The sequence below is a fragment of the Oncorhynchus keta genome, unplaced genomic scaffold (assembly GCF_023373465.1).
Source record: "Oncorhynchus keta strain PuntledgeMale-10-30-2019 unplaced genomic scaffold, Oket_V2 Un_contig_28294_pilon_pilon, whole genome shotgun sequence".
Classification (NCBI taxonomy): Eukaryota; Metazoa; Chordata; class Actinopteri; order Salmoniformes; family Salmonidae; genus Oncorhynchus; species Oncorhynchus keta.
The window spans coordinates 23,452-45,831 of record NW_026285958.1 but is presented as its reverse complement, the minus strand read 5'-3'; the positions used below and the strand labels follow the sequence as shown (position 1 = coordinate 45,831).

Here is a 22,380-nt window from a genome sequence, read left to right as displayed (position 1 = left end):
GCCACCACCATGCTTCACCGTGTGATGCTGCCACCACCATGCTTCACTGTTGTGATGCTGCCACCACCATGCTTCACCGTAGTGATGCTGCCACCACCATGCTTCACCGTAGTGATGCTGCCACCACCATGCTTCACAGTGTGATGCTGCCACCACCATGCTTCACCGCTGCCTCCACCATGCTTCACCGTAGTGATGCTGCCTCCACCATGCTTCACCGTAGTGATGCTGCCACCACCATGCTTCACCGTAGTGATGCTGCCACCACCATGCTTCACCGTAGTGATGCTGCCACCACCATGCTTCACCGTTGGTAACAGGTTTCATCCAGATGTGACGCTTTGCATTCAGGTCAAAGAGTTCAATCTTGGTTTCATCAGACCAGAGAATCTTGTTTCTCCTTTAGGTGCCTTTTGGCAAACTGCAAGCGGGTTGTCATGTGCCTTGTACTGAGGAGTGGCTTCCATCTGGTCACTACCATAAAGACCTGATTGGTGGAGTGCTGCAGAGATGGTTGTCCTTCTGGAAAGTTCTCCCATCTCCACAGAGGAACACTGGAGCTCTGTCAGTGACCATCAGGTACTTGGTCACCTCCCCGACCAAGGCTCTGCTGGGCAGCCAGCTCTAGGAAGAGTCTTGGTGATTCCAAACTTCTTCCATTTAAGAATGATGGCCACTGTGTCCTTGGGAACCTTCAATGCTGCAGAAATGTTTTGGTACCCTTTCCCAGATCTGTGCCTCTACACTATCCTGTCTCAGAGCTCTGGGGACAATTCCTTCGACCTCATGGCTTAGTTTTTGCTCTGATATACACTGTTAACTGTGGGATCTTATATAGGCAGGTGTCAGTCTTTCCAAATCATGTCCAATTCATTGAATTTACCACAGGTGGACTCCAAGTTGTAGAAACATCTCAAGGATAATCAATGGAAACAGGATGCACCTGAGCTCTTTTTCGAGTCTCATAGCAAAGGGTCTGAATACTTATGTAAATAAGGTATTTATGTTTTGTATCTTTAATACATAAAAAAAAAATAAAAAAACCTGTTTTTCGCTTTGTCATTATGGGGTATTGTGTGTAGATTGATGAGGAAAAATATATATTTTAATCAATTTTAGAGTAAGGCTGTAACGTAACAAAATGTGGAAAAAGTCAAGGGTCCTGAATACTTTGCACTGGATATATGTAACGGATGTGAAACGGCTAGCTTAGTTAGCGGTGCGCGCTAAATAGCGTTTCAATCGGTTACGTCACTTGCTCTGAGACCTTGAAGTAGTAGTTCCCCTTGCTCTGCAAGGGCCGCGGCTTTTGTGGAGCGATGGGTAACGATGCTTCGAGGGTGACTGTTGTTGATGTGTGCAGAGGGTCCCTGGTTCACGCCCGGGTATGGGCGAGGGGACGGGTTTAAAGTTATACTGTTACATATACACTGAGTGGACAGAACATTAGGAACACCTTTCCATGACAGATTGACCAGGTGTGTACACTGTATCAGGAAACAAAATGTAAATGTTTGTTTTGTTAATACTTTTATCCAGTATATGGAAATAGTGGATCAGGCACTTTGAGTCCTTCCCAAACGTTTAGGCTCCTGTTGACAGCGGAACAGTAAGGAACAGGCTGGCTGGTTATGTCCTGGTTTGCTAATCAGTCTGTCTGTCCAACAAGCATTACATCCAGACGATCTTAGCCCAAGACATCCGGGCAAGCTCCAGGGTAAAGTTTCCCCTAAGGTACATGTCTAGGATCAGCTTCTCCTCCCCAAACTTAAACTTAACCATTGGTTAGAGAAATGCAAAACTGATCCAAGGTGAGTGTCTAGGATCAACTCCCTACTCCGTCCAGGTAGAACTGGTGCTAGCCGAGTATATCCAGGTAGACAGGTGTGTCTTTCCCCATGGTATAGAGGACCTTCTGAATGTCCTTGATGTTCAACCTCTGCTGTGGTTCCCTCTGCCAGCAGGCCAGCATCAGGTCATACACCTCCTTGGGACAAACCCTCGGCCTGTCCAGGACCTGACCCTGAACTAAACACTCTATGACCTGAAGAGACAGAGAGAGGAGGGGTCAGTCAAACAGAGAGACAGAGAGGAGGGGTCAGTCAGAGAGACAGAGAGAGGATGGGTTAGGGTGTAGGGGTTGGATGGGTTAGGGTGTAGGGGTTAGGGGTCAGTCAAACAGAGACAGAGAGAGGATGGGTTAGGGTGTAGGGGTTAGGGGTCAGTCAAACAGAGAGAGGAGGGGTTAGGGTGTAGGGGTTAGGGGACAGTCAAACAGAGAGACAGAGAGAGGAGGGGTTAGGGTGTAGGGGTTCAAACAGGGACAGAGAGAGGAGGGGTCAGTCAAACAGAGAGACAGAGAGGGTGTATGGGTTAGGGGTCAGTCAAACAGAGAGACAGAGAGGAGGGGTTAGGGTTAGGGGTCAGTCAAACAGAGAGACAGAGAGAGGGGTTAGGGTGTAAGGGTTAGGGGTCAGTCAAACAGAGAGACAGAGAGGAGGGGTTAGGGTGTAGGGGTTAGGGGTCAGTCAAACAGAGAGACAGAGAGGAGGGGGGGGTTAGGGTGTAGGGGTTAGGGGTCAGTCAAACAGGGAGACAGAGAGAGGAGAGATTATTGTACACCTGTATTTACACTACATACATTTGGGTTTCAAAACATTAAAATGCTCTCACTGACTACAGGTTAATATTATTGACAATATTGACACTTCAAGTGCATGAGTTAGGAGGATGTGCACCCCTTGACAGGACATTTCTTAGGGGCAGTTTGATTGTACTAATAAACTTGCTTTTTAAGAGTAATATTAATTGAATTACATTGATTTACCCCTTCCCTGGGAGTTCTGGAATACTGCATAGGAAGAGGTGGGCAGGGCATCAGGAAGGGCCGAGTCTCAGGAAGAGTGTGTTATGTGTTATATAGACACTAGGGGTGCTCCTAGGGTGCTCCTAAATGTGTTATATAGACACTAGGGGTGCTCCTAAAATGTGTTATATAGACACTAGGGGTGCTCCTAAATGGGACACTAGGGGTGCTCCTAGGGGTGCTCCTAAATGTGTTATATAGACACTAGGGGCTCCTAGGGTGCTCCTAGACACTAGGGGTGCTATAGACACTAAATGCTCCTAAATGTTATATAGACACTAGGGGTGCTCCTAGGGTGCTCCTAAATGTGTTATATAGACACTAGGGGTGCTCCTAAATGTGTTATATAGACACTAGGGGTGCTCCTAAATGTGTTATATAGACACTAGGGGTGCTCCTAAATGTGTTATATAGACACTAGGGGTGCTCCTAAATGTGTTATATAGACACTAGGGGTGCTCCTAAATGTGTTATATAGACACTAGGGGTGCTCCTAAATGTGTTATATAGACACTAGGGGTGCTCCTAGGGGTGCTCCTAAATGTGTTATATGCTCCTAGGGGTGCTCCTAAATGTGTTATATAGACACTAGGGTGCTCCTAAATGTGTTATATAGACACTAGGGGTGCTCCTAAATGTGTTATATAGACACTAGGGGTGCTCCTAGGGGTGCTCCTAAATGTGTTATATAGACACTAGGGGTGCTCCTAAATGTGTTATATAGACACTAGGGGTGCTCCTAAATGTGTTATATAGACACTAGGGGTGCTCCTAGGGGTGCTCCTAAATGTGTTATATAGACACTAGGGGTGCTCCTAGGGGTGCTCCTAAATGTGTTATATAGACACTAGGGGTGCTCCTAAATGTGTTATATAGACACTAGGGGTGCTCCTAAATGTGTTATATAGACACTAGGGGTGCTCCTAGGGGTGTGTTATATAGACACTAGGGGTGCTCCTAGGGGTGCTCCTAAATGTGTTATATAGACACTAGGGGTGCTCCTAGGGGTGCTCCTAAATGTGTTATATAGACACTAGGGGTGCTCCTAGGGGTGCTCCTAAATGTGTTATATAGACACTAGGGGTGCTCCTAGATGTGTTATATAGACACTAGGGGTGCTCCTAAATGTGTTATATAGACACTAGGGGTGCTCCTAGGGGTGCTCCTAAATGTGTTATATAGACACTAGGGGTGCTCCTAGGGGTGCTCCTAAATGTGTTATATAGACACTAGGGGTGCTCCTAAATGTGTTATATAGACACTAGGGTGCTCCTAGGGGTGCTCCTAAATGTGTTATATAGACACTAGGGGTGCTCCTAGGGGTGCTCCTAAATGTGTTATATAGACACTAGGGGTGCTCCTAGGGGTGCTCCTAAATGTGTTATATAGACACTAGGGGTGCTCCTAGGGGTGCTCCTAAATGTGTTATATAGACACTAGGGGTGCTCCTAGATGTGTTATATAGACACTAGGGGTGCTCCTAAATGTGTTATATAGACACTAGGGGTGCTCCTAAATGTGTTATATAGACACTAGGGGTGCTCCTAAATGTGTTATATAGACACTAGGGGTCCTCCTAAATGTGTTATATAGACACTAGGGGTGCTCTAGGGTGCTCCTAAATGTGTTATATAGACACTAGGGGTGCTCCTAGGGGTGCTCCTAAATGTGTTATATAGACACTAGGGGTGCTCCTAGGGGTGCTCCTAAATGTGTTATATAGACACTAGTGCTCCTAGGGGTGCTCCTAAATGTGTTATATAGACACTAGGGTGCTCCTAGGGGTGCTCCTAAATGTGTTATATAGACACTAGGGGTGCTCCTAGGGTGCTCCTAAATGTGTTATATAGACACTAGGGGTGCTCCTAAATGTGTTATATAGACACTAGGGGTGCTCCTAGGGGTGCTCCTAAATGTGTTATATAGACACTAGGGGTGCTCCTAAATGGTTATATAGACACTGCTCCTAGGGGTGCTCCTAAATGTGTTATATAGACACTAGGGGTGCTCCTAAAATGTGTTATATAGACACTAGGGTGCTCCTAAATGTGTTATATAGTCACTACTCTTGTCTTCAGACCTCTTGACTTCAGACCACCAATACTAATGTGAGTTGAAATGGCGTCCTATTGCCTCAATAGTCCACTACTCTTGACTAGAGCCCTACAGTATACCTCGTTGTTGGCCAGCTGAAACCACGGCTGCTTCCCGTAGGTGAAGATCTCCCAGAGGATGACTCAAAGCTCCAAACGTCACTTTCTGCAGTGAACTTTCTGTACATGATGCTCTCAGGGGCATCCAGCGGATCGGCAACATGGTGTGACCTCCGACCTGAAACAGATTAACAGGACTATATTAGTATAGCGCTGTGTGACCTCCGACCTGAAACAGGTTAACAGGACTATATTAGTATAGCGCTGTGTGACCTCCGACCTGAAACAGGTTAACAGGACTATTAACAGGACTTAGTATAGCGCTGTGTGACCTCCGACCTGAAACAGGTTAACAGGACTATATTAGTATAGCGCTGTGTGACCTCCGAACCTGAAACAGGTTAACAGGACTATATTAGTATAGCGCTGTGTGACCTCCGACCTGAAACAGGTTAACAGGACTATATTAGTATAGCGCTGTGTGACCTCCGACCTGAAACAGGTTAACAGGACTATATTAGTATAGCGCTGTGTGACCTCCGACCTGAAACAGGTTAACAGGACTATATTAGTATAGCGCTGTGTGACCTCCGACCTGAAACAGGTTAACAGGACTATATTAGTACAACGCTGTGTGACCTCTGACCTGAAACAGGTTAACAGGACTATATTAGTACAACGCTGTGTGACCTCCGACCTGAAACAGGTTAACAGGACTATATTAGTACAGCGCTGTGTGACCTCCGACCTGAAACAGGTTAACAGGACTATATTAGTACAGCGCATGTGTGACCTCTGACCTGAAACAGGTTAACAGGACTATATTAGTACAGCGCTGTGTGACCTCCGACCTGAAACAGGTTAACAGGACTATATTAGTACAGCGCTGTGTGACCTACAGCTGAACAGGTTAGCAGACTAATCATGGGCCACGGACAGCATCAACTGTGTGTAATCACAGACCTGAAACAGCATCAACAAGACTATGTTATGTAATCACGGTTAATCAGGACATCAACAAGACTGCTGTGACAGCTGATAGACTAAAGTGCTGTTGTGACCTCCGACAGCATCAGTACAAGACCTGAAACAGCATCAACAAGACTGATGTTACTGTTGTAATCATGGACAGCATCAACAAGACTGATGTTAGTTGTAATCAGGACAGCATCAACAAGACTGATGTTACTGTTGTAATCATGGTCCTGACAGCATCAACAAGACTGATGTTACTGTTGTAATCATGGACAGCATCAACAAGACTGATGTTACTGTTGTAATCATGGACAGCATCAACAAGACTGATGTTACTGTTGTAATCATGGACAGCATCAACAAGACTGATGTTACTGTTGTAATCATGTTACAACAAGACTGATGTTACTGTTGTAATCATGGACAGCATCAACAAGACTGATGTTACTGTTGTAATCATGGACAGCATCAACAAGACTGATGTTACTGTTGTAATCATGGACAGCATCAACAAGACTGATGTTACTGTTGTAATCATGGTCCTGACAGCATCAACAAGACTGATGTTACTGTTGTAATCATGGACAGCATCAACAAGACTGATGTTACTGTTGTAATCATGGACAGCATCAACAAGACTGATGTTACTGTTGTAATCATGGACAGCATCAACAAGACTGATGTTACTGTTGTAATCATGGACAGCATCAACAAGACTGATGTTACTGTTGTAATCATGGACAGCATCAACAAGACTGATGTTACTGTTGTAATCATGGACAGCATCAACAAGACTGATGTTACTGTTGTAATCATGGACAGCATCAACAAGACTGATGTTACTGTTGTAATCATGGACAGCATCAACAAGACTGACAGTAATCATGGACAAGACTGATGTTACTGTTGTAATCATGGACAGCATCAACAAGACTGATGTTACTGTTGTAATCATGGACAGCATCAACAAGACTGATGTTACTGTTGTAATCATGGACAGCATCAACAAGACTGATGTTACTGTTGTAATCATGGACAGCATCAACAAGACTGATGTTACTGTTGTAATCATGGACAGCATCAACAAGACTGATGTTACTGTTGTAATCATGGACAGCATCAACAAGACTGATGTTACTGTTGTAATCATGGACAGCATCAACAAGACTGATGTTACTGCATCAATCAAGACTGATGTTACTGTTGTAATCATGGACAGCATCAACAAGACTGATGTTACTGTTGTAATCATGGACAGCATCAACAAGACTGATGTTACTGTTGTAATCATGGACAGCATCAACAAGACTGATGTTACTGTTGTAATCATGGACAGCATCAACAAGACTGATGTTACTGTTGTAATCATGGACAGCATCAACAAGACTGATGTTACTGTTGTAATCATGGACAGCATCAACAAGACTGATGTTACTGTTGTAATCATGGACAGCATCAACAAGACTGATGTTACTGTTGTAATCATGGACAGCATCAACAAGACTGATGTTACTGTTGTAATCATGGACAGCATCAACAAGACTGATGTTACTGTTGTAATCATGGACAGCATCAACAAGACTGATGTTACTGTTGTAATCATGGACAGCATCAACAAGACTGATGTTACTGTTGTAATCATGGACAGCATCAACAAGACTGATGTTACTGTTGTAATCATGGACAGCATCAACAAGACTGATGTTACTGTTGTAATCATGGACAGCATCAACAAGACTGATGTTACTGTTGTAATCATGGACAGCATCAACAAGACTGATGTTACTGTTGTAATCATGGACAGCATCAACAAGACTGATGTTACTGTTGTAATCAGGACAGCATCAACAAGACTGATGTTACTGTTGTAATCATGGACAGCATCAACAAGACTGATGTTACTGTTGTAATCATGGACAGCATCAACAAGACTGATGTTACTGTTGTAATCATGGACATCAACAAGACTGATGTTACTGTTGTAATCACTGTTGTAATCATGGACAGCATCAACAAGACTGATGTTACTGTTGTAATCATGGACAGCATCAACAAGACTGATGTTACTGTTGTAATCATGGACAGCATCAACAAGACTGATGTTACTGTTGTAATCATGGACAGCATCAACAAGACTGATGTTACTGTTGTAATCATGGACAGCATCAACAAGACTGATGTTACTGTTGTAATCATGGACAGCATCAACAAGACTGATGTTACTGTTGTAATCATGGACAGCATCAACAAGACTGATGTTACTGTTGTAATCATGGCCCTGACAGCATCAACAAGACTGATGTTACTGATGTAATCATGGACAGCATCAACAAGACTGATGTTACTGTTGTAATCATGGACAGCATCAACAAGACTGATGTTACTGTTGTAATCATGGCCCTGACAGCATCAACAAGACTGATGTTACTGTTGTAATCATGGACAGCATCAACAAGACTGGTGTTACTGTTGTAATCATGGACAGCATCAACAAGACTGGTGTTACTGTTGTAATCATGGACAGCATCAACAAGACTGATGTTACTGTTGTAATCATGGACAGCATCAACAAGACTGTGTTACTGTTGTAATCATGGACAGCATCAACAAGACTGATGTTACTGTTGTAATCATGGACAGCATCAACAAGACTGATGTTACTGTTGTAGCAGCATCAACAAGACTGATGTTACTGTTGTAATCATGGACAGCATCAACAAGACTGATGTTACTGTTGTAATCATGGACAGCATCAACAAGACTGATGTTACTGTTGTAATCAACAAGACTGACTGTTGTAATCATGGACAGCATCAACAAGACTGATGTTACTGTTGTAATCATGGACAGCATCAACAAGACTGATGTTACTGTTGTAATCATGGACAGACAGCATCAACAAGACTGATGTTACTGTTGTAATCATGGACAGCATCAACAAGACTGATGTTACTGTTGTAATCATGGACAGCATCAACAAGACTGATGTTACTGTTGTCATCATGGACAGCATCAACAAGACTGATGTTACTGTTGTAATCATGGACAGCATCAACAAGACTGATGTTACTGTTGTAATCATGGACAGCATCAACAAGACTGATGTTACTGACAGCATCAATCAAGACTCAACAAGACTGTTACTGTTGTAATCATGGACAGCATCAACAAGACTGATGTTACTGTTGTATGGATCAACAAGACTGATGTTACTGTTGTAATCAGCAGCATCAACAAGACTGATGTTACTGTTGTTCATGGACAGCATCAACAAGACTGATGTTACTGTTGTAATCATGGACAGCATCAACAAGACTGATGTTACTGTTGTAATCATGGACAGCATCAACAAGACTGATGTTACTGTTGTAATCATGGACAGCATCAACAAGACTGATGTTACTGTTGTAATCATGGACAGCATCAACAAGACTGATGTTACTGTTGTAATCATGGACAGCATCAACAAGACTGATGTTACTGTTGTAATCATGGACAGCATCAACAAGACTGATGTTACTGTTGTAATCATGGACAGCATCAACAAGACTGATGTTACTGTTGTTCATGGACAGCATCAACAAGACTGGTGTTACTGTTGTAATCATGCATCAACAAGACTGATGTTACTGTTGTAATCATGGACAGCATCAACAAGACTGATGTTACTGTTGTAATCACAGCATCAACAAGACTGATGTTACTGTTGTAATCATGGACAGCATCAACAAGACTGATGTTACTGTTGTAATCATGGACAGCATCAACAAGACTGATGTTACTGTTGTAATCATGGACAGCATCAACAAGACTGATGTTACTGTTGTAATCATCAGCATCAACAAGACTGATGTTACTGTTGTCATCATGGTCCTGACAGCATCAACAAGACTGATGTTACTGTTGTAGGGCCTGATTCAACAAGACTGATGTTACTGTTGTAATCATGGATAAAAGACTCTAGACTCTCCCTAACAAGACCGATGTTACTGTTGTAATCAGGACTGATGTTACTGAATCATGGACATCAACAAGACTGATGTTACTGTTGTAATCCCCAGGCCTGACTAACCATCTCAACAAGACTGGTGTTACTCCCCAGGACCTGTTGTAATCATGGACAGCATCAACAAGACTGATGTTACTGTTGTAATCTCCCAAGACTGAGGTTGTAATCTGACAGCATCAACCATCTACAGCATCAACAAGACTGGTGTTACTGTTGTAATCATGGACAGCATCAACCTGATGTTAGGCCTGACAGCATCAACAAGACCATCAGACAGCTCAACAAGACTGAGGCCTGATAACAAGACATCTATGGACAGCATCCCTGATGTTACTGTTGTAATCATGGACAGCATCAACAAGACTAACTGTTGTAATCATCTCAACAAGACTGATGTTACTCATCATGGACAGCATCAACAAGACTGATGTTAAACATAGACAGCATCAACAAGACTGATGTTACTGTTGTAATCATACAGCATCAACTCCCCAGGCCTGATTACAACATCTAGACTCTCCCCAGGCCTGATAACCATCTAGACTCTCCCCAGGACTGATAACCATCTAGACTCTCCCCAGGCCTGATAAAACCATCTAGACTCTCCCAGGCCTGATAACCATCTAGACTCTCCCCAGGCCTGATAAACCATCTAGACTCTCCCCAGGCCTGATAACCATCCCAGACTCTCCCCAGGACTGATAAACATCTAGACTCTCCCCAGGCCTGATAAACCATCTAGACTCTCCCCAGGCCTGATAACCATCTAGACTCTCCCCAGGCCTGATAACCATCTAGACTCTCCCCAGGCCTGATAAACCATCTAGACTCTCCCCAGGCCCCAGGCCTGATAACCATCTAGACTCTCCCCAGGCCTGATAACCATCTAGACTCTCCCCAGGCCTGATAACCATCTAGACTCTCCCCAGGCCTGATAACCATCTAGACTCTCCCCAGGCCTGATAACCATCTAGACTCTCCCCAGGCCTGATAACCATCTAGACTCCCCAGGCCTGATAACCATCTAGACTCTCCCCAGGACTGATAACCATCTAGACTCTCCCCCAGACCATCTCCCCCCAGGCCTGATAACCATCTAGACTCTCCCCAGGCCTGATAACCATCTAGACTCTCCCCAGGACTGATAACCATCTAGACTCTCCCCCAGGACTGATAACCATCTAGACTCTCCCCAGGCTGATAACCATTACTGATGAAACCATCTAGACTCTCCCCAGGCCTGATAACCATCTAGACTCTCCCCAGGACTGATAACCATCTAGACTCTCCCCAGGACTGATAACCATCTAGACTCTCCCCAGGCCTGATAACCATCTAGACCTCCCCCAGGCCTGATAACCATCTAGACTCTTCCCCAGGACTGATAACCATCTAGACTCTCCCCAGGACTGATAACCATCTAGACTCTCCCCAGGCCTGATAACCATCTAGACTCTCCCCAGGCCTGATAACCATCTAGACTCTCCCCAGGCCTGATAACCATCTAGACTCTCCGCAGGCCTGAAAACCATCTAGACTCTCCCCAGGCCTGATAACCATCTAGACTCTCCCCAGGCCTGATAACCATCTAGACTCTCCCCAGGCCTGATAACCATCCAGACTCTCCCCCAGGACTGATAACCATCTAGACTCTCCCCAGGCCTGATAACCATCTAGACTCTCCCCAGGACTGATAAACCTAGACTCTCCGCAGGACTGATAACCATCTAGACTCTCCCCAGGCCTGATAACCATCTAGACTCTCCCCAGGCCTGATAACCATCTAGACTCTCCCAGGCCTGATAACCATCTAGACTCTCCCCAGGCCTGATAACCATCTCGACTCTCCCCAGGCCTGATAACCATCTACTCTCCCCAGGACTGATAACCATCTAGACTCCCCAGGCCTGATAACCATCTAGACTCTCCCCAGGCCTGATAACCATCTAGACTCTCCCCAGGGCTGATAACCATCTAGACTCTCCCCAGGGCTGATAACCATCTAGACTCTCCCCAGGACTGATAACCATCTAGACTCTCCCCAGGGCTGATAACCATCTAGACTCTCCGCAGGACTGATAAACGTCTAGACTCTCCAGGACTGATAAACGTCATCTAGACTCTCCCAGGCCTGATAACCATCTAGACTCTCCCCAGGCCTGATAACCATCTAGACTCTCCCCAGGGCTGATAACCATCTAGACTCTCCCCAGGACTGATAAACCATCTAGACTCTCCCCAGGGCTGATAACCATCTAGACTCTCCCCAGGACTGATAACCATCTAGACTCTCCCCAGGACTGATAACCATCTAGACTCTCCCCAGGATAAACGTCTCGACTCTCCCCAGGGCTGATAACCATCTAGACTCTCCGCAGGACTGATAAACGTCTCGACTCTCCCCAGGACTCCATAGACTCTCCCCAGGGCTGATAACCATCTAGACTCTCCCCAGGGCTGATAACCATCTAGACTCTCCCCAGGCCTGATAACCATCTGGACTCTCCCCAGGCCTGATAACCATCTAGACTCTCCCCAGGCCTGATAACCATCTAGACTCTCCGCAGGACTGATAACCATCTAGACTCTCCCCAGGACTGATAACCATCTAGACTCTCCCCAGGCCTGATAACCATCTGGACTCTCCCCAGGCCTGATAACCATCTGATAACCATCTGGACTCTCCCCAGGCCTGATAACCATCTCTCTCCCCAGGCCTGATAACCATCTAGACTCTCCCCAGGCCTGATAACCATCTAGACTCTCCCCAGGGCTGATAACCATCTAGACTCTCCCCAGGACCTGATAAACATCTAGACTCTCCCAGGACTGATAACCATCTAGACTCTCCCCAGGCCTGATAACCATCTAGACTCTCCCAGGCCATGATAAGGCCTGATCCATAGACTCTCCCCAGGCCTGATAACCATCTAGACTCTCCCCAGGCCTGATAACCATCTAGACTCTCCCCAGGCCTGATAACCATCTAGACTCTCCCCAGGCCTGATAACCATCTAGACTCTCCCCAGGACTGATAACCATCTAGACTCTCCCCAGGACTGATAACCATCTAGACTCTCCCCAGGCCTGATAACCATCTAGACTCTCCCCAGGCCTGATAACCATCTAGACTCTCCCAGGCCTGATAACCATCTAGACTCTCCCAGGACTGATAACCATCTAGACTCTCCCCAGGGCTGACCATCTCCTCCGCAGGACTGATAACCGTCTAGACTCTCCCCAGGACTGATAACCATCTAGACTCTCCCCAGGCCTGATAACCATCTAGACTCTCCCAGGACTGGCCTGATAACCATCTAGACTCTCCCCAGGGCTGATAACCATCTAGACTCTCCCCAGGACTGATAAACGTCTAGACTCTCCGCAGGACTGATAAACGTCTAGACTCTCCCCAGGCCTGATAACCATCTAGACTCTCCCCAGGCCTGATAACCATCTAGACTCTCCCTAGGGCTGATAACCATCTAGACTCTCTGCAGGACTGATAAACGTCTAGACTCTCCCCAGGACTGATAACCATCTAGACTCTCCGCAGGACTGATAAACGTCTAGACTCTCCGCAGGACTGATAAACGTCTAGACTCTCCCCCAGGGCTGATAACCATCTAGACTCTCCGCAGGACTGATAAACGTCAGACTCTCCCAGGACTGATAACCATCTAGACTCTCCGGGACTGATAAACCATCTAGACTCTCCGCAGGACTGATAACCATCTAGACTCTCCGCAGGACTGATAACCATCTAGACTCTCCGCAGGACTGATAACCATCTAGACTCTCCGCAGGACTGATAACCATCTAGACTCTCCTGACGCATTTAAAGGATGACTTGATCAAAGGAGTTACAGGCGCCACACACGTGTACTGCACTGCTTTGCTTTATCTTGGCCAGGTCGCAGTTGGAAATGGAGAACTTGTTCTCAACTGGTTAAATAAAGGTGTTCTCAACTGGCCCACCTGGTTAAATAAAGGTGTTCTCAACTAGCCTACCTGGTTAAATAAAAAATATATATATATACATTTCAGATGTCTCTCACACACGTTCATTACGTGAGGTTTTTGGGAAGAACAGAAATTCACCAGATTGTAACAATAACTTGTTTACAGGTTGACATGAGGCAGCTTCCTCTTCGTGGACTGCCCCGGGCACTACGCCCCCTCGTGGACTGCCCCGGGCACTACGCCCCCTCGTGGACTGCCCCGGGCACTACGCCCCCTCGTGGACTGCCTCACTGTGTTTACTTCAAGAGGGGCACTACACCCCCTCGTGGACTGCCCCACTGTGTTTACTTCAAGAGGGGCACTACGCCCCCTCGTGGACTGCCCCACTGTGTTTACTTCAAGAGGGGCACTACGCCCCCTCGTGGACTGCCCCACTGTGTTTACTTCAAGAGGGGCACTACGCCCCCTCGTGGACTGCCTCACTGTGTTTACTTCAAGAGGGGCACTACGCCCCCTCGTGGACTGCCCCACTGTGTTTACTTCAAGAGGGGCACTACGCCCCCTCGTGGACTGCCCCACTGTGTTTACTTCAAGAGGGGCACTACGCCCCCTCGTGGACTGCCTCACTGTGTTTACTTCAAGAGGGGCACTACGCCCCCTCGTGGACTGCCTCACTGTGTTTACTTCAAGAGGGGCACTACGCCCCCTCGTGGACTGCCCCACTGTGTTTACTTCAAGAGGGGCACTACGCCCCCTCGTGGACTGCCTCACTGTGTTTACTTCAAGAGGGGCACTACGCCCCCTCGTGGACTGCCCCACTGTGTTTACTTCAAGAGGGGCACTACACCCCCTCGTGGACTGCCTCACTGTGTTTACTTCAAGAGGGGCACTACGCCCCCTCGTGGACTGCCTCACTGTGTTTACTTATCATATAAGGACATTTTTTTGCTCTAGATTGAAAACTTTTTTGGGCTAGGGGCAGTATTTTCACGTCCGGATGAAAAGCGTGCCCAAAGTAAACTGCCTGCCACTCAGGCCCAGATGCTAGGATATGCATATCATTATTAGATTTGGATAGAAAACACTCTGACATTTCTAAAACTGTCAGAATAATGTCTGTGAGTATAACAGAACTGAGTTGGCAGGCGTAACCCCAAGCACAATCCAACCTGGGATTTTTTTTTTTTAGGTCTATCTGTCTTGCATTAGATTTCTATGGTAAGACCTTTTTAATAGGAATCTGCTTGTAGTTCCTATGGCTTCCACTAGATGTCAACAGTCTTCAGAAATTGGTTGATGTTTTTCCTTTGAGAAATGAAGAAGTAGCCCTGCTCTTCCATGTGTCACTTCAGGTGGACTCAAAGCGACCTGGAACTCACTTTGTTTTCACTTTGTTGTTTTCATTATTTCTGACTTTTGTGTCATGCCTGGCTGGTTGGAAATCTGATTTTCATGTGTTTGTATGCTGGGTGCTGTCCTCAGATAATCGTCTGCTTTCGCCGTGAAGCCTTGTTGAAATCTGACACTGCGGCTGGATGAACAAGAAGTTAAGCTGTATTCTGATGCATAACACAGCAGGATGGAGGGAAGAAGAAGAAACAGGGAGGTGGAGACCAGCTCCAGAACCAAATGGAGAACATGTCTGTCAACGATTCTTAGACACCATCATCATTCCTATCCTTATGTTTTATGAAGTCTTATTATGAATATTTCTGTTTGTGAATTTGGTGCAATTTCACTGGATGTTGTCCAATCAATCCCGTTAGCGGATCACTAAGGAGTTAATGGCACAGGGGTTCATAAATGATCAAATCTCTCAGTCCAAATGCTATAGTCCATCCATACATGAGTCCTTACCCTGTAGTAGTCTGTGCTGTAGATGTCTCTGGACATCCCGAAGTCTCCTATCTTCACCAACAGCCCGTTGCCCACTAGACAGTTCCTGGTGGCCAGGTCTCTGTGGGACAAAGTGCTGGGAGGCCAGGTACACAATGCCGGCTGAGATCTGGGTAGCGATGTGTAACATCTGGGACAGACCCAGCTCTCCGTCAGTTTGAACGGGATGGCCATCCACAAGGATCATAGCATCTGGACCATGGACTCTGGAGAGAGAAACATTAACCTTCATCTATACAGTCTGTAGAGGCTGGCCATCTGGACCATGGACTCTGGAGAGAGAGAAACATTAACCTTCATCTATACAGTCTGTAGAGGCTGGCCATCTGGACCATGGACTCTGGAGAGAGAAACATAAACCATCTATACAGTATGTAGAGGACTGGCCATCTGGACCATGGACTCTGGAGAGAGAGAAACATTAACCTTCATCTATACAGTATGTAGAGGCTGGCCATCTGGACCATGGACTCTGGAGAGAGAGAAACATTAACCTTCATCTATACAGTATGTAGAGGCTGGCCATCTGGACCATGGACTCTGGAGAGAGAGAAACATTAACCTTCATCTATACAGTCTGTAGAGGCTGGCCATCTGGACCATGGACTCTGGAGAGAGAGAAACATTAACCTTCATCTATACAGTATGTAGAGGCTGGCCATCTGGACCATGGACTCTGGAGAGAGAGAAACATTAACCTTCATCTATACAGTATGTAGAGGCTGGCCATCTGGACCATGGACTCTGGAGAGAGAGAAACATTAACCTTCATCTATACAGTATGTAGAGGCTGGCCATCTGGACCATGGACTCTGGAGAGAGAGAAACATTAACCTTCATCTATACAGTATGTAGAGGCTGGCCATCTGGACCATGGACTCTGGAGAGAGAGAAACATAAACCTTCATCTATACAGTATGTAGAGGCTGGCCATCTGGACCATGGACTCTGGAGAGAGATAAACATAAACCTTCATCTATACAGTATGTAGAGGCTGGCCATCTGGACCATGGACTCTGGAGAGAGAGAAACATTAACCTTCATCTATACAGTATGTAGAGGCTGGCCATCTGGACCATGGACTCTGGAGAGAGAGAAACATCAACCTTCATCTATACAGTATGTAGAGGCTGGCCATCTGGACCATGGACTCTGGAGAGGGAGAAACATAAACCTTCATCTATACAGTATGTAGAGGCTGGCCATCTGGACCATGGACTCTGGAGAGAGAGAAACATTAACCTTCATCTATACAGTATGTAGAGGCTGGCCATCTGGACCATGGACTCTGGAGAGAGAGAAACATTAACCTTCATCTATACAGTATGTAGAGGCTGGCCATCTGGACCATGGACTCTGGAGAGAGAGAAACATTAACCTTCATCTATACAGTATGTAGAGGCTGGCCATCTGGACCATGGACTCTGGAGAGAGAGAAACATTAACCTTCATCTATACAGTATGTAGAGGCTGGCCATCTGGACCATGGACTCTGGAGAGAGAGAAACATTAACCTTCATCTATACAGTATGTAGAGGCTGGCCATCTGGACCATGGACTCTGGAGAGAGAGAAACATTAATCTTCATCTATACAGTATGTAGCTGGCCATCTGGACCATGGACTCTGGAGAGGGAGAAACATTAACCTTCATCTATACGATATGTAGAGGCTGGCCATCTGGACCATGGACTCTGGAGAGAGGAGAAACATTAACCTTCATCTATACAGTATGTAGAGGCTGGCCATCTGAAATGGACTCTGGATGGACTTTCTGGAGACTGAGAGAAAAACATAAACCTTCATCTATACAGTATGTAGAGGCTGGCCATCTGGCCATGGACTCTGGAGAGAGAGAAACATTAACCTTCATCTATACAGTATGTAGAGGCTGGCCATCTGGACCATGGACTCTGGAGAGAGAGAAACATTAACTTCATCTATACAGTATGTAGAGGCTGGCCATCTGGACCATGGAACTCTGGAGAGAGAGAAACATTTCCTTGATCTATACAGTCTGTAGAGGCTGGCCATCTGACCATGGACTCTGGAGAGAGAGAAACATTAACCTTCATCTATACAGTATGTAGAGGCTGGCCATCTGGTCCATGGACTCTGGAGAGGTTGAGAAACATTAACCTTCATCTATACAGTATGTAGAGGCTGGCCATCTGGACCTGGACTCTGGAGAGAGAGAAACATAAACCTTCATCTATACAGTCTGTAGAGGCTGGCCATCTGACCATGGACCTGGAGAGAGAGAAACATTAACCTTCATCTATACAGTCTGTAGAGGCTGGCCATCTGGACCATGGACTCTGGAGAGAGAGAAACATAAACTTCATCTATACAGTATGTAGAGGCTGGCCATTCGACCATGGACTCTGGAGAGAGAGAAACATAAACCTTCATCTATACAGTTTTAGAGGCTGGCCATCTGGACCATGGACTCTGGAGAGAGAAACATTAACCTTCATCTATACAGTCTGTAGAGCTGGCCATCTGACCATGGACTCTGGAGAGAGAAAATTATAAACCTTCATCTATACAGTATGTAGAGGCTGGCCATCTGACCATGGACTCTGGAGAGAGAGAAACATAAACCTTCATCTATACAGTCTGTGGAGGCTGGCCATCTGGACCATGGACTCTGGAGAGAGAGAAACATAAACCTTCATCTATACAGTTCCTGGAGGCCAGGCCATCTGGGACCATGGACTCTGGAGAGAGAAACATAAACCTTCATCTATACAGTATGTAGAGGCTGGCCATCTGGACCATGGACTCTGGGAGAGAAAACATTAACCTTCATCTGAACAGGATGGCCATCCACAGGCATAGCCATCTGGACCATGGACTCTGGAGAGAGAGAAACATAAACCTTCATCTATACAGTATGTAGAGGCTGGCCATCTGGACCATGGACTCTGGAGAGAGAGAAACATAAACCTTCATCTATACAGTCTGTAGAGGCTGGCCATCTGGACCATGGACTCTGGAGAGAGAGAACATAAACCTTCATCTATACAGTCTGTAGAGGCTGGCCATCTGGACCATGGACTCTGGAGAGAGAGAAACATAAACCTTCATCTATACAGTCTGTAGAGGCTGGCCATCTGGACCATGGACTCTGGAGAGAGAGAAACATAAACCTTCATCTATACAGTCTGTAGAGGCTGGCCATCTGGACCATGGACTCTGGAGAGAGAGAAACATAAACCTTCATCTATACAGTATGTAGAGGCTGGCCATCTGGACCATGGACTCTGGAGAGAGAGAAACATAAACCTTCATCTATACAGTTCGTAGAGGCTGGCCATCTGGACCATGGACTCTGGAGAGAGAGAAACATAAACCTTCATCTATACAGTATGTAGAGGCTGGCCATCTGGACCATGGACTCTGGAGAGAGAGAAACATAAACCTTCATCTATACAGTATGTAGAGGCTGGGCCATCTGGACCATGGACTCTGGAGAGAGAGAAACATTAACCTTCATCTATACAGTCTGTAGAGGCTGGCCATCTGGACCATGGACTCTGGAGAGAGAGAAAACATAAACCTTCATCTATACAGTATGTAGAGGCTGGCCATCTGGACCATGGACTCTGGAGAGAGAAAACATAAACCTTCATCTATACAGTCTGTAGAGGCTGGCCATCTGGACCATGGACTCTGGAGAGAGAGAAACATAAACCTTCATCTATACAGTCTGTAGAGGCTGGCCATCTGGACCATGGACTCTGGAGAGAGAAACATAAACCTTCATCTATACAGTATGTAGAGGCTGGCCATCTGGACCATGGACTCTGGAGAGAGAGAAACATTAACCTCATCTATACAGTATGTAGAGGCTGGCCATCTGGACCATGGACTCTGGAGAGAGAGAAACATAAACCTTCATCTATACAGTATGTAGAGGCTGGCCATCTGGACCATGGACTCTGGAGAGAGAGAAACATAAACCTTCATCTATACAGTCTGTAGAGGCTGGCCATCTGGACCATGGACTCTGGAGAGAGAGAAACATAAACCTTCATCTATACAGTATGTAGAGGCTGGCCATCTGGACCATGGACTCTGGAGAGAGAGAAACATAAACCTTCATCTATACAGTCTGTAGAGGCTGGCCATCTGGACCATGGACTCTGGAGAGAGAAACATAAACCTTCATCTATACAGTATGTAGAGGCTGGCCATCTGGACCATGGACTCTGAGAGAGAGAAACATAAACCTTCATCTATACAGTATGTAGAGGCTGGCCATCTGGACCATGGACTCTGGAGAGAGAGAAACATAAACCTTCATCTATACAGTCTGTAGAGGCTGGCCATCTGGACCATGGACTCTGGAGAGAGAGAAACATTAACCTTCATCTATACAGTATGTAGAGGCTGGCCATCTGGACCATGGACTCTGGAGAGAGAGAAACATAAACCTTCATCTATACAGTATGTAGAGGCTGGCCATCTGGACCATGGACTCTGGAGAGAGAGAAACATAAACCTTCATCTATACAGTCTGTAGAGGCTGGCCATCTGGACCATGGACTCTGGAGAGAGAGAAACATTAACCTTCATCTATACAGTATGTAGAGGCTGGCCATCTGGACCATGGACTCTGGAGAGAGAGAAACATTAACCTCATCTATACAGTCTGTAGAGGCTGGCCATCTGGACCATGGACTCTGGAGAGAGAGAAACATTAACCTTCATCTATACAGTCTGTAGAGGCTGGCCATCTGGACCATGGACTCTGGAGAGAGAGAAACATAAACCTTCATCTATACAGTATGTAGAGGCTGGCCATCTGGACCATGGACTCTGGAGAGAGAGAAACATAAACCTTCATCTATACAGTCTGGAGTAGAGGCTGGCCATCTGGACCATGGACTCTGGAGAGAGAGAAACATGAACCTTCATCTATACAGTATGTAGAGGCTGGCCATCTGGACCATGGACTCTGGAGAGAGAGAAACATTAACCTTCATCTATACAGTATGTAGAGGCTGGCCATCTGGACCATGGACTCTGGAGAGAGATAAACATTAACCTTCATCTATACAGTATGTAGAGGCTGGCCATCTGGACCATGGACTCTGGAGAGGGAGAAACATTAACCTTCATCTATACAGTATGTAGAGGCTGGCCATCTGGACCATGGACTCTGGAGAGGGAGATACGAAACAGAACAGAGGAGTAGTAGAGACAGAGGAGTAGTAGAGACAGAGGAGGAGTAGAGACAGAGGAGGAGTAGAGACAGAGGAGGAGTAGAGACAGAGGAGGAGTAGAGACAGAGGAGGAGTAGAGACAGAGGAGTAGTAGAGACAGAGGAGGAGTAGAGACAGAGGAGGAGTAGAGACAGAGGAGTAGTAGAGACAGAGGAGGAGTAGAGACAGAGGAGGAGTAGAGACAGAGGAGTAGTAGAGACAGAGGAGGAGTAGAGACAGAGGAGGAGTAGAGACAGAGGAGTAGTAGAGACAGAGGAGGAGTAGAGACAGAGGAGGAGTAGAGACAGAGGAGTAGTAGAGACAGAGGAGGAGTAGAGACAGAGGAGGAGTAGAGACAGAGGAGGAGTAGAGACAGAGGAGTAGTAGAGACAGAGGAGTAGTAGAGACAGAGGAGGAGTAGAGACAGAGGAGGAGTAGAGACAGAGGAGTAGTAGAGACAGAGGAGTAGTAGAGACAGAGGAGGAGTAGAGACAGAGGAGGAGTAGAGACAGAGGAGGAGTAGAGACAGAGGAGGAGTAGAGACAGAGGAGTAGAGACAGAGGAGGAGTAGAGACAGAGGAGGAGTAGAGACAGAGGAGGAGTAGAGACAGAGGAGGAGTAGAGACAGAGGAGGAGTAGAGACAGAGGAGGAGTAGAGACAGAGGAGTAGTAGAGACAGAGGAGGAGTAGAGACAGAGGAGTAGTAGAGACAGAGGAGGAGTAGAGACAGAGGACATTTTTGCTTTCTTTTGTTCTAAATAGAGACGGCAGGTTGGATTGTGTAAAAATGCAGTTAATTAGCTTTAGATTCCCCAAAATATTCCAGACCTCCCCTGTCAGGCTATGTCCCCCCACTTCTGAAACCAAAGAGGCGCCCCTGTGTACCAGCATTGTTCCTATACCACTACCTGAGGAACTTGTTGAGGTCCCCATTCTTCATGTACTCAAACACCATGATGAGGGGATCTCCATCCACACAGACCCCATAGAACTTAACAATGTGGTCGTGCTGGAGGTTGGTGAGCAGCTCAGCTTCTCTCTGGAAGTCTTTTCTGGCTGACAGGTTGGGGTCCTTCAGGCTCTGGGAACCAAAGGGACACGCTGATGGTTTCAGGGTCTGTGGATGAGATGGAGAAGTACTGTTGGTTTACAGATGGAACTACAGCATATAGACAACAGACAGGTTGGGGTCCTTCAGGCTCTGGGAACCAAAGGGACACCCTGATGGTGTCAGGGTCTGTGGATGAGATGGAGAAGTACTGTTGGTTTACAGACGGAACTACAGCATATAGACAACAGACAGGTTGGG

General features: G+C 46.2%; 1 pseudogene; it reads right to left on the bottom strand.

Moving 5' to 3' along the window:
- Positions 1-1,717: 1,717 nt before the first annotated feature.
- On the bottom strand, positions 1,718-22,188 carry LOC127923087 (NT-3 growth factor receptor-like; annotated as a pseudogene).
- Between the last annotated feature and the right edge of the window lie 192 nt (positions 22,189-22,380).